Genomic DNA, 13,379 nt, shown 5'->3' with positions numbered 1-13,379 from the left:
AAGGGCTTACCCTGTCTGGATGGCACCCTTTACCTACTTATGAATTTACATGTTTTAAACCACTGTGCCACTGAGCTGAATCTGATACATGCACAAACCGAAGAGCTTTGTGTTACAAAAAGGTTTACCACCTCTACTGCAGAATTTTGTATATAGTTGTTTTCTATTTCATTATGGTTTTACATTCTCCCATATTTAAAACCCCCTTAATTATACAGTCTGTATTTATACCTCTTTTGGGTAAATTAAACAAGGAATGCAAAATTGATACACTCGTTTCCCTGAGGATAATTTTGGCAATAATTGCAGAGTTGAGTGAACAACACCAATCAAGACTGAGTTGAAAGTGTGATTTTGATATATTTTACTAGAAATATATAGGAGATTCATTATATATCTTCAGAATTCTACTTATTTACATCTTAGCATGCTAAGCAGAGTTTTTAGAGATCATTTTAGCCTCACAAAGAGTGACATAGATATTCATACAGCAAATCTAAATCGCATAACCCAGTCGGTTGTCTTATCAAGGTCCTTTATGCTTTACTCTCCAAACTCCAAATGTGCTTCTAAACCAAGTGGAAATGCTATGAGAGTTAGAATAAAAGAAGACAAAGAACACTGAACTTCAGAGCTGAGATTTGCCACCAGTGAGCTGTGTAAGCTTAAGCCAGACACTGTTAGATGTAGTTTCCTGCTCTATAAAATTAGTGCTGGGGTACCGGATCTATGCCTTTTCCCCATAGTACTACTTGGAATATGACTCTGATATAGTAAATTCTTTTGGGAAGCCAGCACCTAGAATTGAGTTGTACACTCTTTATAATTAAGAACAAGGACTTTGGAACCAGGCAGACCTAGGTTTGAATCCTGGCTCTGTTAGTTATATAAATTTAGACATACTGCTTAACTTCCTTGATTCTCTATAAAATAGAAATAATACTTTCCTTTCCATCAGTATTTCTACATAAACCCATACCAAACAATCTCCTTTGATCTCACATTTCTATTTTGTTATTACATATATCTTTTACTTTTTTTTTATTTTTTATTTTTGTCTTTTTAAGGCCACACCCACAGCATATGGAGGTTTCCAGCTAGGGGTCGAATTGGAGCTATAGCCACTGGCCTACACCACAGCCGCAGCAACACCAGATCCAAGCCGAGTCTGCAACCCACACCACAGTTCAGGGCAATGCCGGATCCTTAACTCACTGAACAAGGCCAGGGATCAAACCTGCATCCTCATGCATACTATCATGGATACTAATCAGATTCGTTTCCGCTGAGCCATGATGGGAACTCTTACCATATCTCTTTTATAGTTAAACCTGCTAAGAGTTGTCTCACTATTGTCTTTACTTTCTCATCTTCCTTTGACTTTATAACAATGTGACTTCTATTTTTTTTTTTGTCTTTTAGGGCCGCACTCATGGCATATGGAGTTTCCCATGCTATGGCTCCAATCGAGCTGCAGCTGCCAGCCTACACCACAGCCACAGCAACGCCAGATCTGAGCTGCATCTGTGACCTACACCACAGCTCATGGCAATGCCGGATCCTTAACCCACTGAGCGAGGCCAGGGATCAAACCTGTGTCCTCATGGATCCTAGTCGGGTTTGTAAACCACTGAGCCACGATGGGAACTCCTACCATATCTCTTATAGTTAAACCTCCTAAGAATTGTCTCACTATTGTCTTTACTTTCTCTTCTTCCTTTGACTTTATCATAATGTGACTTCTAATTTTTATGACTTCCACTGATAACTGTTTTCACTAAGGTCGCTTAGTGAAAAAAATCCAAAAAAAACATTTCTCAGTTATATCTCAGTAAAATCCAGCATAGTCAACCATTCTCTCCTTCTTGAAACACACTCTTCCTCTGGCTTCCAAAAATTTACCTTCTACCTTCTAGTCTTCCTTCCCTGTTTCATGTGGGGCTCCTCTTCTGTTTGCCCCTTACATGTATTGTTCCCCACAAAGTTCTATGCCCCCCCCTCTTTTTTTTCCCTCTACAAAATCCTCTGGATGTCTTAAGTGTTTGCATGGCTTCAAGAACCACCTGACATATACGCTGATGATGCCTGAATCTTTATCTTCAGCCCATAGTTTCTCTGAGTTTCAAATCCACACACACAACTACATCCTGATTCTTTCTACTTGCTTGTCCCACGGATATGTATCACAACATGTCCCAATAAAACTGATTACTTTTCTTCACATGTTAGTTCCCCTATTTTAGTGATGGGGTCTCCATCCACTCAGTGGCTCAAGCTGGAAACCTGGGCATTATCCTTTTCCTTTGCTTTACTTTCACCCCACCGCCATCTTCAATCAAGCAGGCTTCCTTTTGAATATCTCTTGAATCTATCTGTCTCTCCATCTCAGTGGTCATTTTTTGAATCAGTCCACCATCATTTTTCATTTACATTGCTACAACATCCCCCTCATTGATCACATTAATCAGTCTTTGTGCCATTCTTCACACTACAGCCAAATTGGTCACCTCATTTTCCTGATTATATTCTTTTCAAGAGGTTTATATTGCTTTCCAGTTCAAGTCTATACTTCAGTCTAGACTGAAAAAGTCTAGACTGTTTTCTTTCTTTCTTTCTTTTTTTTTTTTTTTTTTTTTGTCACACCTATGGCATGTGGAAGTTCCCAGTCCAGGGATCAAACCTGTGCCGCAGCTGTAACCAGAGCCACATCAGTGACAACGTCTAATCCTTAACTCTCTGAGCCACCAGGGAACTCTTGAAGTCTCACCTTTTTACAGTGACTTATAAGACCCTTAATGATGTAGACTCTGCTCACCTCTCCGGCTTTGTCTTTCCCTTCTCTCCTGTACTTTCACCACACACTTGATGCTCCACTGAAATAGCTCCTTCCAGTTCTTCAGATTGAGCCAGGCTCTTTCTCACCCCAGGCCTATGTATGCTTGTTATCCTCTTAGTGGAAATTTCTCTTCAGACTCTTCCCCTCCTTTATCTGTATCTCCACCTCCAAAAAGCTTTTCCTGATCTTTCAAACTCCTGTTGGATATGCTCTCTCTCTATATACACATACATACTGCCCTCTATATTTTCCCTATCATCACACTTGCTACCTTGTATTATAATCCTGTGCTAATTTATCACTATCACCCACTACACTAAGCTCTGTGAAAGCAGAGGCCCTGTCTGTTTTGCAGGTATTCCTTGCACTTATCAAAGCCCAACACACGCTAAGAACAGAATCCACAAATAAAGTATCTACTGAATGAACAATGTATGGAAATCACACATTAGCTTGTTTAATAAGTGATGTTCTTTAGCCATAATTAAGAGTACGATATGAAAATATTTTTCAGAAGTATTGGGATCACTATGGGTGTGATATATTCCTGTTGGTCTCTTTCTGTATTTAGGAATCCTTCAGCCCCACGGAGGGGATTCAGTGGGCTTCATAATGAGAGGAGGGTAGGAGAGAGAGAACAGAATTGTGGAAGAGGCCCATTGGGTGAGACTCTGTGTCCCCAACATGGCTTTCACCAGAGCAGCTCAGAATTTTTTTTTGTGCACTGGCCTGGCGTATTATGTTTTATATAGGAAAAGAAGGAAGGAAAAATGAAACAAAAAGAAAACAAAAAGCCCTGATATAAGCGGGCTATCAAAACAGGTCTTATACAGATGGTTCTACAATTAAGTAAGGAAACTGAAATATTTGCTTTAAAAGATATAATGGAGGCAGATATTGTGGTGACTACAACATAGTATATGCTGGTATTACCAAGAAGGGGTACAGTGCTCTTAAAAAACTGTCCTGGGATGGTGGAGTTGTCTATCTTTTTCTTCTTCTTTTTTTTTTTTTTTGGCTGCACATGCAGCATGTGGAAATTCCCAGGCCAGGGACTGAACCCATTCCACAGCAGTGACAACACTGGATCCTTAATCCGATAGGCCACCAGGGAACTCCTTTCTTTAAAAAAATCTTCTTAAATCAATTAAATTGTGTCTACTACCAACTGACATGTATTTACAAGATTCGTAACAAGACCATGAAAATTTCCTTTATCTTCTTACTCTTTTGTATATCTTTTTTGTGTTTTTCTATTGTTTTAGAAAAACTGTACCTGTATATTATAGGACTTTTTGCTGAGTATACAGGGATAAACATAATTATCAGACTTAAACAATTAAATTAAACCTGGTACTAATAGTTTTTAATCATAATCTGCTACCTCTGCCAATGCATAGTCAGAGATTTCATACCTTACAGTTGCCAAGTGAAATTCTACACCTCCACATCCCATTTATCTAACATTAGCAGTGGTAAGATATTAGCCAAAAATACTGCTATTGGAGGAAAAGGCTTAGGAGATAGATATTCTCTCAATCACTCATTCATTCATCCAAAAGTATTTATTAAGAGTCTGCTGTCTGCCAAGCACTTACAATATTTCCCAGTGTTTGGAGAGATATCAGTGAAAAAAACAGATAAGGTCCCTGCTGTTATAAAGCTTGTATTATGATGGGAAAGAGAGAGACGCAAAATAAAGAAACAAGTAAACAATTTTGAAAGGCGATGAGCTGTATGAAGCCAGAAGAATGTTAATGTGCCGAGGATTGATACCCTGGGAAGGTGGGGGTGGATTGGTGCTGCTGTAGTCAGGTGGGCTCTGAACGGAGCTAAGTGATGAGAAGGAAGCAGCCATATGAGGAAATAAGGTCAGAGTCTTCCAATGGAAGGGAGAAGTGAGGGCACATTGCCACCCCACGCCTTCCCCTGTGGTTCTTAAGAAGGATGCACCTAAAGGGTATGAGAGGTGCCAACTTTCCTAGGCCATTTCAGGTAAAAGGACTAAGGGGTTTGCTGGGAAGGCCCTACACTGCCTCAAAGGACATCATGGAGAAAAAGTGAAGGAATGGAGAAAAGTCACAAGCATTCTTTTATGCAAAGTTATGTGCTTGGGCAAAATGTCTGTTTTTTCATTTTATAATTTAAAAGCAAAATAATCTTAACACTAGACACGAAATCCCAAACAACAAATGCCCCTAAATTGTGTGGCCATTTAATTGGAACCTGTGCTCATCTCACTTGGCCACTAGATAGCAGCATTGCCCATCAAATGTATTAGAGGTTTAGGGCCAGAAAATGAATTCCACAGGTACTTTAACTCTCCCACCTCTATTTCCAGTCCTACTTTATCTTCCTCATGATCCATCCCTTAACTCCCTGCCATCCACCTAACTTAGAGACAATGTCCGTGTTCTGGCTAAGATTGCTGTTTAGGCAAGAATCTCAGACACATTAGGAAAAAAATAACACCAGCATATTTAACCTTGTTAGAGGTGTCTTGACCCTACCCCTCACCATGGACCCTTTCAATGAGCAGTGTGAGCTTTGGGGGCCTCTGGGGCTGTGGTTGGCTCATTCTGCCTAGTTCTTTAGGATCAGACCCATTATTGGGGGGCAGGGCAATTTAACATTGTTAGGTTAGGGAGCAAGGAGCCTTGTTCCCTTTGTGTTGTTGTTGGACCAGCTGTCAGCTGGTAGGTTTGGTGGCAGCAGACATGGCCTCACTGGTCTTTCCCAGCAGCCCAAGCTCTAGTTACCTGCATGCAAGTTTCATGTCCTGAGTTTTAGCTTTATTTTTAAACTGAAATTTTATGAAAAAGGTATGCAACAGGATGACTTCAGTACAAAAAAAAGGTAGGAGAAAGAAATGCCAGAATTTTATCTGTAGCTACACAGGCAGAGTAAATGTAAGATTGTTAAGTATGATGTAAGATTTATATACAAATAGGTCATGATAATTTATAATATGGACTTTGCTTCCTTCCAAAGAAGGATTCAAGGCATCTCGCAACAGAACACATTGCTATGAGCATTAGGTAATTTATTCATTCAAGATATATTTAGTGTACTCCATTTATGTGCCAGGAACAGGGGAATATATGGGTGAACAAGACAGACATGGCCCAGGCTCTTATGTAGCTTCTGTTGCAATTAAATAAAGATATGAATGAGATCAGAAGTCATATAAGAGGGTGTGTGTGTGTGTGTGTGTGAGTGAGTGAGTGTGTGTGTGTGTGTGTGTGTGTATGGTGGTTCAGAGCTGGAATGAATCTTAAAAGATCATCATCTCCAATACATTTCATTTTATAAATGAGGAAATGGTGGCTCAGAAATATTGTGTCTGATTCAGAGGTGAGACATTTCATTTAAGCACTGAAATCCGCTCTGAGAAAATTGGAAAACACTCTGGATTATTTAGCTTTGAGTGCTTGATGAAAGGAAAGAGAATGGTGTGGAATGGGTAACTTCTTTTTGGGGACCACTAACTTCCTGAAGACATGATCATATGAATCCTTATATCATAGACACAGAAATGAGGGACAATGAAACATTGTTCAAATAACTATTTTAAAATCATCAGCTCCTTGATGAATTTAAGCCATACAGTATTGAGTTGTATTTCAGTGAAGGGGTTTCTGTGTGGGGTTAAACTACTTACATAGTCCAAAAATGTAACTTTCTTTAATCTAACTTGACATAATTTAACTTGACATAGAATAGAACCAAAATAATCTAGAGAAATGTTTGACCCTTAAATTCCAACACAGAACAACACTCAGCGAATATGATTAGTGAAATTCTTTTGATGAAACTGCCCCCCCACCTCTGGCTTCCTGATCCAGTTGGCTCTTTTTGTAAAAAAGAGCATGTTTTGGGGCCCAACTTATCTGTATGGTTGCCTTATTATGTACTTTTGGCTTAGGTAGACTCACTTTAAGAGAGAGAAATAGAAGGAAATATTCATTAAAAAATACACTGGGAGGATTGCTTGTGTTGTCTGTCTTACTTTTCATTAGAACATAAATTCCTAGAGCTGGAATTCTGTCTTGGATTTTTGGTTCTGTTGGTAGCACACTGTGCTCAATAAAAATTAACCCATCAATCAACAGGACAGAAAACCCTATCTTGCCAGAAGCAATACTTCCTGTTTGTCTCATAGAAAGCAAATTAGAGTGTTAGGATGTTGCAGTGGATATAGAAACTAAGGAAAATGGGGAAAATATCCCCCCAAACATCAAATGAAAATAAAATTGAATGAAGAAAAATAACAGTAAAGTATTTAGGGAAAACTAATATATCCAGACATCAAGTGAAAATAAAATTGAATGAAAAAAAGATAACAGTAAAGTATTTAGGGAAAACTACTGTCCAAGTCAGTTTTTCCCCTTGACAGTCTTATTTGACCTATCCTCAGTGTAATGGAAGTTTGGCTACATGGGTGGCATCTTGGATGCCCCATTTCCCTTCTGGAAGATGCTATTCAGGGTGGGTCAAGGTGACACCGTCCATCTTCCTAACAGCTCATCCAGAGGCCACTCACTGCACAACTCCTAGCAGCCTTGCCATCTGTCTGCCACCAGCACCATCAGGGCTCCAGCTCCTGAGCTCCCCTGGCTCAGCCTCACTTGATCAGAAAACAAAAAGAGCAGTTCATCTGGGAAGGGAAAAATAGAGCACTATTGACTGCAAAGAAGAAAGGGAGGATTGGTGTGGGAAAGAAAAATGAAACAGGCACATTGGGAATTGTTCCTGTCACAAACCCTCCTGGGAACTGATGAAAGCCAAGAAGCCTTTCTCTAGAACACAAACATATGCATATGCATGCACAGTTTTGCATATAGTTTCATAAATTCCCCCTTCCTTACACACAAACACCTCTCATTTTAAAAAGTTAGACTATGGAAGCTCAAAGTTTCCAAATCTTATTAATAACCAAGAAATTTTGCAAAACTCTTTAATCGTGGCAACTTTTTATATTAAAGGATTTTCTTTCTCCAGTTGTAGTATTGCATGTTTCAAATACACTCATTTTTAAAAGCAATTGCTAGAACACTAAGAATGACCAAAATGGACAATTACAAGGGTAAAAACACTTGTTATCAGTGTTTTTTCTTTTGTTGAATACCACACCTTATTTGAGATTTCTACATACTCACTTACCTAAAATAATTTTGTTTCAAAGAAAAAAGACTTCATTTCATTGCCATATTCTAGCGGGTTCAAATCACCTGATATTTGACTATTCAAGGCTCTTTGGGAAAATACAAACCACAAAAGAAAACAGCAGTTTCATCATCTACCAGGCTCATGCATGCTGTATCCTGAATGGAGGGGGCACATTGTTAAGTCCAGTTAAAGATGTGCTAAGTACAAATTGCAGATTTTTCCACCGCTTCATCGTAGGAATGTGAGGCTCATTCTCATCTTTTCTTGAGGGCAGGTCTAGGGCCTTTGGCATAAATATATATGTATTTTAAAGCAAGCAGTGAAGAGGTTTTCTTCTGAGGATGGAGCACTAAGGCAGCCATTCCTGGACCACCTGCAACAAAGACACAGGAGAAACTCCTTCTCTACCTGCCCTCATAGCGCTTGGAGAAGCAGAAAGGGCAGAGTAACAGCTGGCAAAGAGAAAATGTGAGAGGAAGTAAGAGGAAACCAGTAAAAGAGAGATGAAAAAATAATGTGCTCTCCATACCATAAAGGAAAAGCATGATGAAGGCCCAGGTTAACTCCCATAATGCTTTCAGGGATCAGAGAAATGACACTGTCAAAAGAGAGCATTAGTTTTCTGAAGCCTACAGGCTGAATTTTATTTATTTAAAGTTAACTCCCATTTTAATGCAAAAAAAGATAGCATATTCTACATCAAAGGGAGAAAAACTTTTCCTAATGTATCCATTTCTCTTCTGAAGCACACAAGCTGTCGCCATATAATGCTTTGTGGTGTTTTCTTGACTGTGCTTGCTTTTCTTTGCATCAGGAAATGCACAATAAACAGACTCAAGCCTGGATCTGCTGTTTCTCAGTGCCAAATGGCAATTGTTTGATTTCGTGTGTGTTTTTAGACGCATTGTTAGTTTTAACTAAGATCTATATATGTTGCATGAATGCTGTTTCAGAGCAGGAGAGAGAGAGAGAGTCAGACGTAGATGTGAAATCAGTCCTTGGTAAATTGTATAAAAGTGTGAACCACAAGCTGTTGAGAAGATTGAGCTGGAATAGCCTTTGGGGAATAGTTGAGTTTTCTGTGGTGACCATTCCATTCCCCTTGGAAGTTCAGTTGATGATCGCCTGGATCTAGTCAGAACTTGACCTCTTAATGAAGATGGCACAACCTGTCAGCTTCCTGGATATTGTTTCTATAGCTGTGATAGTAGACCAAAATTACCGTCTTTCTGATCTGCCCATCTTCTCATTGTTCTTCATATACTTTGTTCATTTTTGAGCTTAAGTCATAACTTGTTTTCTCTGTGTATAGAAATTAATTTTAATATGCTGTAGTGGGTAAGGCCATGGACTTGCAGTCTGATGGCTTGTGTTCACCCCCCCTGATCTGCCCTTTACTAGCTATGTGATAATTACTTAACAGCTCCATGCTTCAGTTTCCCCATCTGAAAATGGGATAAGATTACCCACCTCACAGGGATGTTAGGATAAAATAAGTAACCTACAAAAGTTGGTTAGAACAGTACCCAGTTCATACTAAGTTTTTTATTATAGAGTGTTTGCAATAATGATGATGATTGTTGTTATTTTTCTAATTACAGCATAACTTTTTTCTCTGGGGTGCTACCACTTTCTTGCTCTTCTTCTAGTAGGGTTTAGATGGGGCTGACCCCACCTGCTTGTGTTCCAGGGGTGGAGGCTTAACCCAGGCCTAGCCAATCTGTGAATTCTACCCGCCTAGTTATAGAGATCGACTCAGCAGTGGGAAGATGATATAAGTTGGTTTAATCAGGGTAAATCACAGGAGTTCATTTAGAACTCTTGGGAAAGAGAAACTGTCTATGTTTTGGATGGTTAAGGGAACAAGATGTAAGCCTGGCAGCTACCACAGAGAGACAGTCAGTCCAGGACTAAAGCTAGTGCAGAGGAAAGCAGAACCTTGAGATGGAGAGATAAAGATAAACCAATTTAAATTGTAAGACCCCATGACTGCAGCCATGCTGGGGTGCCCAGGACCACTCCTTCTGCAGAAGTCAATTTGTATTGGGCTTTCCTCCTTGATACTTGAAGGGCTGTCACTAACTCCCACAGACACCACCTTAGTCCTCTACCTATTCAAACCCAACCCATCCTTTGAGGCACAGTGCCTTCTGAAAGTGATGCTTGCTTTTCTAAGTTCCCAGAACACATACTGTTTGTGTTATCTAGTTAGTACTTATCTCCCACATTAAAAAGTTTACTTTTTCAAATGCACTTACTGTATCTCTGCAATTCTATAGTTTGGTTCCATGTTTTACTCTTTGGTGATCCCCATGGCCACTAGCATGTCTGGTATTTTGCAGTGTTTGCCAGATATTATTATTTGAATCCTTTATTCTCTTAGGCCAGTCAGAAGTGAATTATACCTCAGTACACATTGGAATACATGGAATTAACTAGAGATGGGTTTTTCAGAACCCTAACAACAGAATAGGGTTATTACATGTGGGAAAATTTTGAGAGACGATCTCTGCCCCTTGTCACCTGTGAGGAGGAGCAGTAATAGAATGTGGCTCTGTTTATATTTGTCCCATCAGACTGTAACAGCAAAGACTGGCTCTATTTTTTAAACTCTCCTCCAGTCAGTGATATATGTTCCCCAGTGCTTTGCACAGTGCCTGACACATTGTAGTTGCTTAATAAATACTTGTTGAATGAATGCTGCATTTACAGTACAGGGGGCTTTCAGATCAATTACCTATCCCTTACCAACATGGACGGGAAATGAAGTAAGAAAGGAATTTCTGGTTCTATGAAGCCAACACCTTCCTATCATTATTCTAAGCCCCGTCTGCAATCACCTTATTTCTCCAAATCACAATAATAAATAAAGCCATTCCTTAGGATGACAGATGAGGTGTAATGACAATAGCATGTTTGGGACTTCTAGGTCTGTGAAAAAACTGCTATGAATTCCAGACCCAACAAAGAAATGCTTACTGTCATTAGAATGAGTAAGTGGAGGGGTATGAAAGCTGAATCACAGGTTTAGAAAAAGGCACTGCCCTGGAATCTTCAACATATACACAAAGAATTCTGGGTATGGATCAGTCTTCTTTTCTCAGGTAACATTATGTAGCATTAGTTCCATAGCAGTTTTATGTATTATAAATTAAAGAAAATATAAACCACTTTTCCTCTAAATTGTTGGTTCTCTTACAGAAAGTATAAATGCAATAGTCATCCCCTGTCCCAACTCAATATTTTCCATTCATTCATTTCTTCATTTATTTTTCACTGGCCAAAGTTATCATCCTAAAAATTATTTTTGTTATTTCAGTGCTCTTGTCAAAAACATTCATTTGCTCCTATAGCACAGAATCCAAGCTAAACCAGATACCCAAGCCCTTCAGTGGTTTGACTCCAATTCACCTTTCCCCATATAGACTTTCCCCTGTCCCCTCATCCAAGCCTCTAACCCATTCACCTTTGTCTATTTACTCTTTCCTCTCTTTGCTTCTCACTTTTATACTCTTGAAATCTTTCTCTCTGTCTATTCAAGCATGTGTCCTCTTTCAAGTAATATTCTTTAGCCACACCAGTGAAAATTAGCTTTCTTTCCTCAATTCCTAGAGTATTGATGGTCATATCACTCATTTCTTTTATTGTCTCAGATTATTATCAATTCATGTGAATGCATCATCTCTTCTTTACTGTGAATGTCTTCATGGCAGAGATCACACCTTGGACCTCTTTGCATTGTGCCTTACATGTAATCTGGATTATTTCAATGATTATTGTTGTAATAACTTAGATGATATCCTTTCACTATTCATCCCTGGGGAGGGTTTATCATTTTTCATTTAGTAATGCCAATTGCCATAAAATTCTCAAAATTATAAATATTCATCATGGCTGAAATTAATCAGAATTATTTTCCAAAATGATCTGCTTTTACAAAGATGTTAATCTACCAGGTACTTTATAAATCAATTTAAAAAAACCCACCAGGTATCCAATAGAAAATGGGGAATGAGGTATGCATAAGCTAATGAATGGCTACTAACATGTGAAAAGATGGGTGTCTACAAAAAATTAAAGTGCAAATTGAAGTCAAATTTCTCCTTTCACTTTTGAGACTGATAAAGATTAAAAAATTAAAATTGCCAGTGAATAGTATAGAAAGAAGTGTGGAGAAATATCTACACATACTGCCTGGAGTACAAATTTGGTATAGCCTCTCGGGAGGGCTGTTTAGCAATATACATGAACATTTAAAATTTGCCTAACCTTATAGTGAAGAGTTTCACTTTTAGACATTCTCTCTACAGATATAATCATATAAGTACATAATCATTTCTACATGTTAAAAGATGTTCATTGTGGTATTATGTATAATAGCAGAAGACCACCTGGTGCACTTCAGTGGAACATTCACCCAAGGTTGAGTATCAAGCTGTGGTGGGGCTGGGACTTGAATCCAGGCAAGCCAACTCCATGCATATAAAGGCCAGGCTTTATTAGTGCCTGCTGAACGTACTTAGGGCCATTCTCTCAGGAGCTCAAAATCTTCTGTAGACATTGTCTGTTTTTTGGCCAGAAGGAAGAATAGTTAGAAATAAGTCATAAACATCAATACAGTCATTAAACAAGTCAGCAGTAGAGACAAGACTAGAATTCCTTCTTGACCCAACCCATAAAGCACTCTGCCATTTCTCATCTCGGTTTTGAGTTGACATACATTTATTTAACTTGGTGACATGTCTGCAGAAAAAAAATGTTCTAATGAATCTTTCAGGGTGTTCTGATAGCTGCTCTGTTTTGAACTGTATCTGATGAATGATTTATATATTAGATTTATTAAAAACACGTCCATCACTTTGGGGTCTTGGGTGGATAGTAAAAGGAAGAATATGGCATATTCAACCCAGCAGTTATGATTTCCCATAAATAGCTAAAGGATGGCCCACTAGGGGATGTCAGATTAAAAAGATGCTCTGAGAAGGTGAGTGGACTTGGGCTTTCTATCTCAAGGTTCAGAAACAGAATTACCACAGAAAATAGCCTTGCCTTTATTCCCTATGGCTTAAAACTTCATATTTCTTTTGCAAAGGCAGGCAACAGATTCTTTTCCTGCTGGGTTTGCCTTGCAAAACTCCCACTGCATTTGGACAAAATGGAATTCTCACAATAGGATACAAACACAAGTGCCACATGCCTAATGAATTTAGGAAGGAGAAAGATCAAAAGTACAAAGATCTTTCAAATCAACATTGGTACACAAATCCATAATTCTTTCTAGGAAGTCAACTGCAGAAGGGACACCAGAGGACAGGGCATAAAGGTTCAATGCATTCTCCCTGTCTATGTTTCTTAATTAAATTTTAGGACATAC

The 13,379-nt window shown here is 38.8% G+C and overlaps 1 protein-coding gene across 9 annotated transcripts in view; it reads right to left on the bottom strand.

The window, feature by feature from the left end:
- DPH6 (diphthamine biosynthesis 6) overlaps positions 350–13,379 on the bottom strand; it is a 445,353-nt gene continuing 432,323 nt past the window's right edge. For 8 of the 9 annotated variants that reach the window (XM_021098165.1, XM_021098179.1, XM_021098184.1 and 5 more), the window contains one exon: positions 350–12,569. The gene's annotated coding sequence lies outside the window, so the exon portion shown is untranslated. The remainder of the gene's footprint in view (positions 12,570–13,379) is intronic. The other variant, XM_021098211.1, reaches the window with a different exon arrangement.

The sequence above is a fragment of the Sus scrofa genome, chromosome 1, assembly GCF_000003025.6.
Source record: "Sus scrofa isolate TJ Tabasco breed Duroc chromosome 1, Sscrofa11.1, whole genome shotgun sequence".
Lineage (NCBI taxonomy): Eukaryota > Metazoa > Chordata > Mammalia > Artiodactyla > Suidae > Sus > Sus scrofa.
Note: the sequence above shows the minus strand (reverse complement) of the source record. Positions and strands in the feature narration are given on the sequence as shown.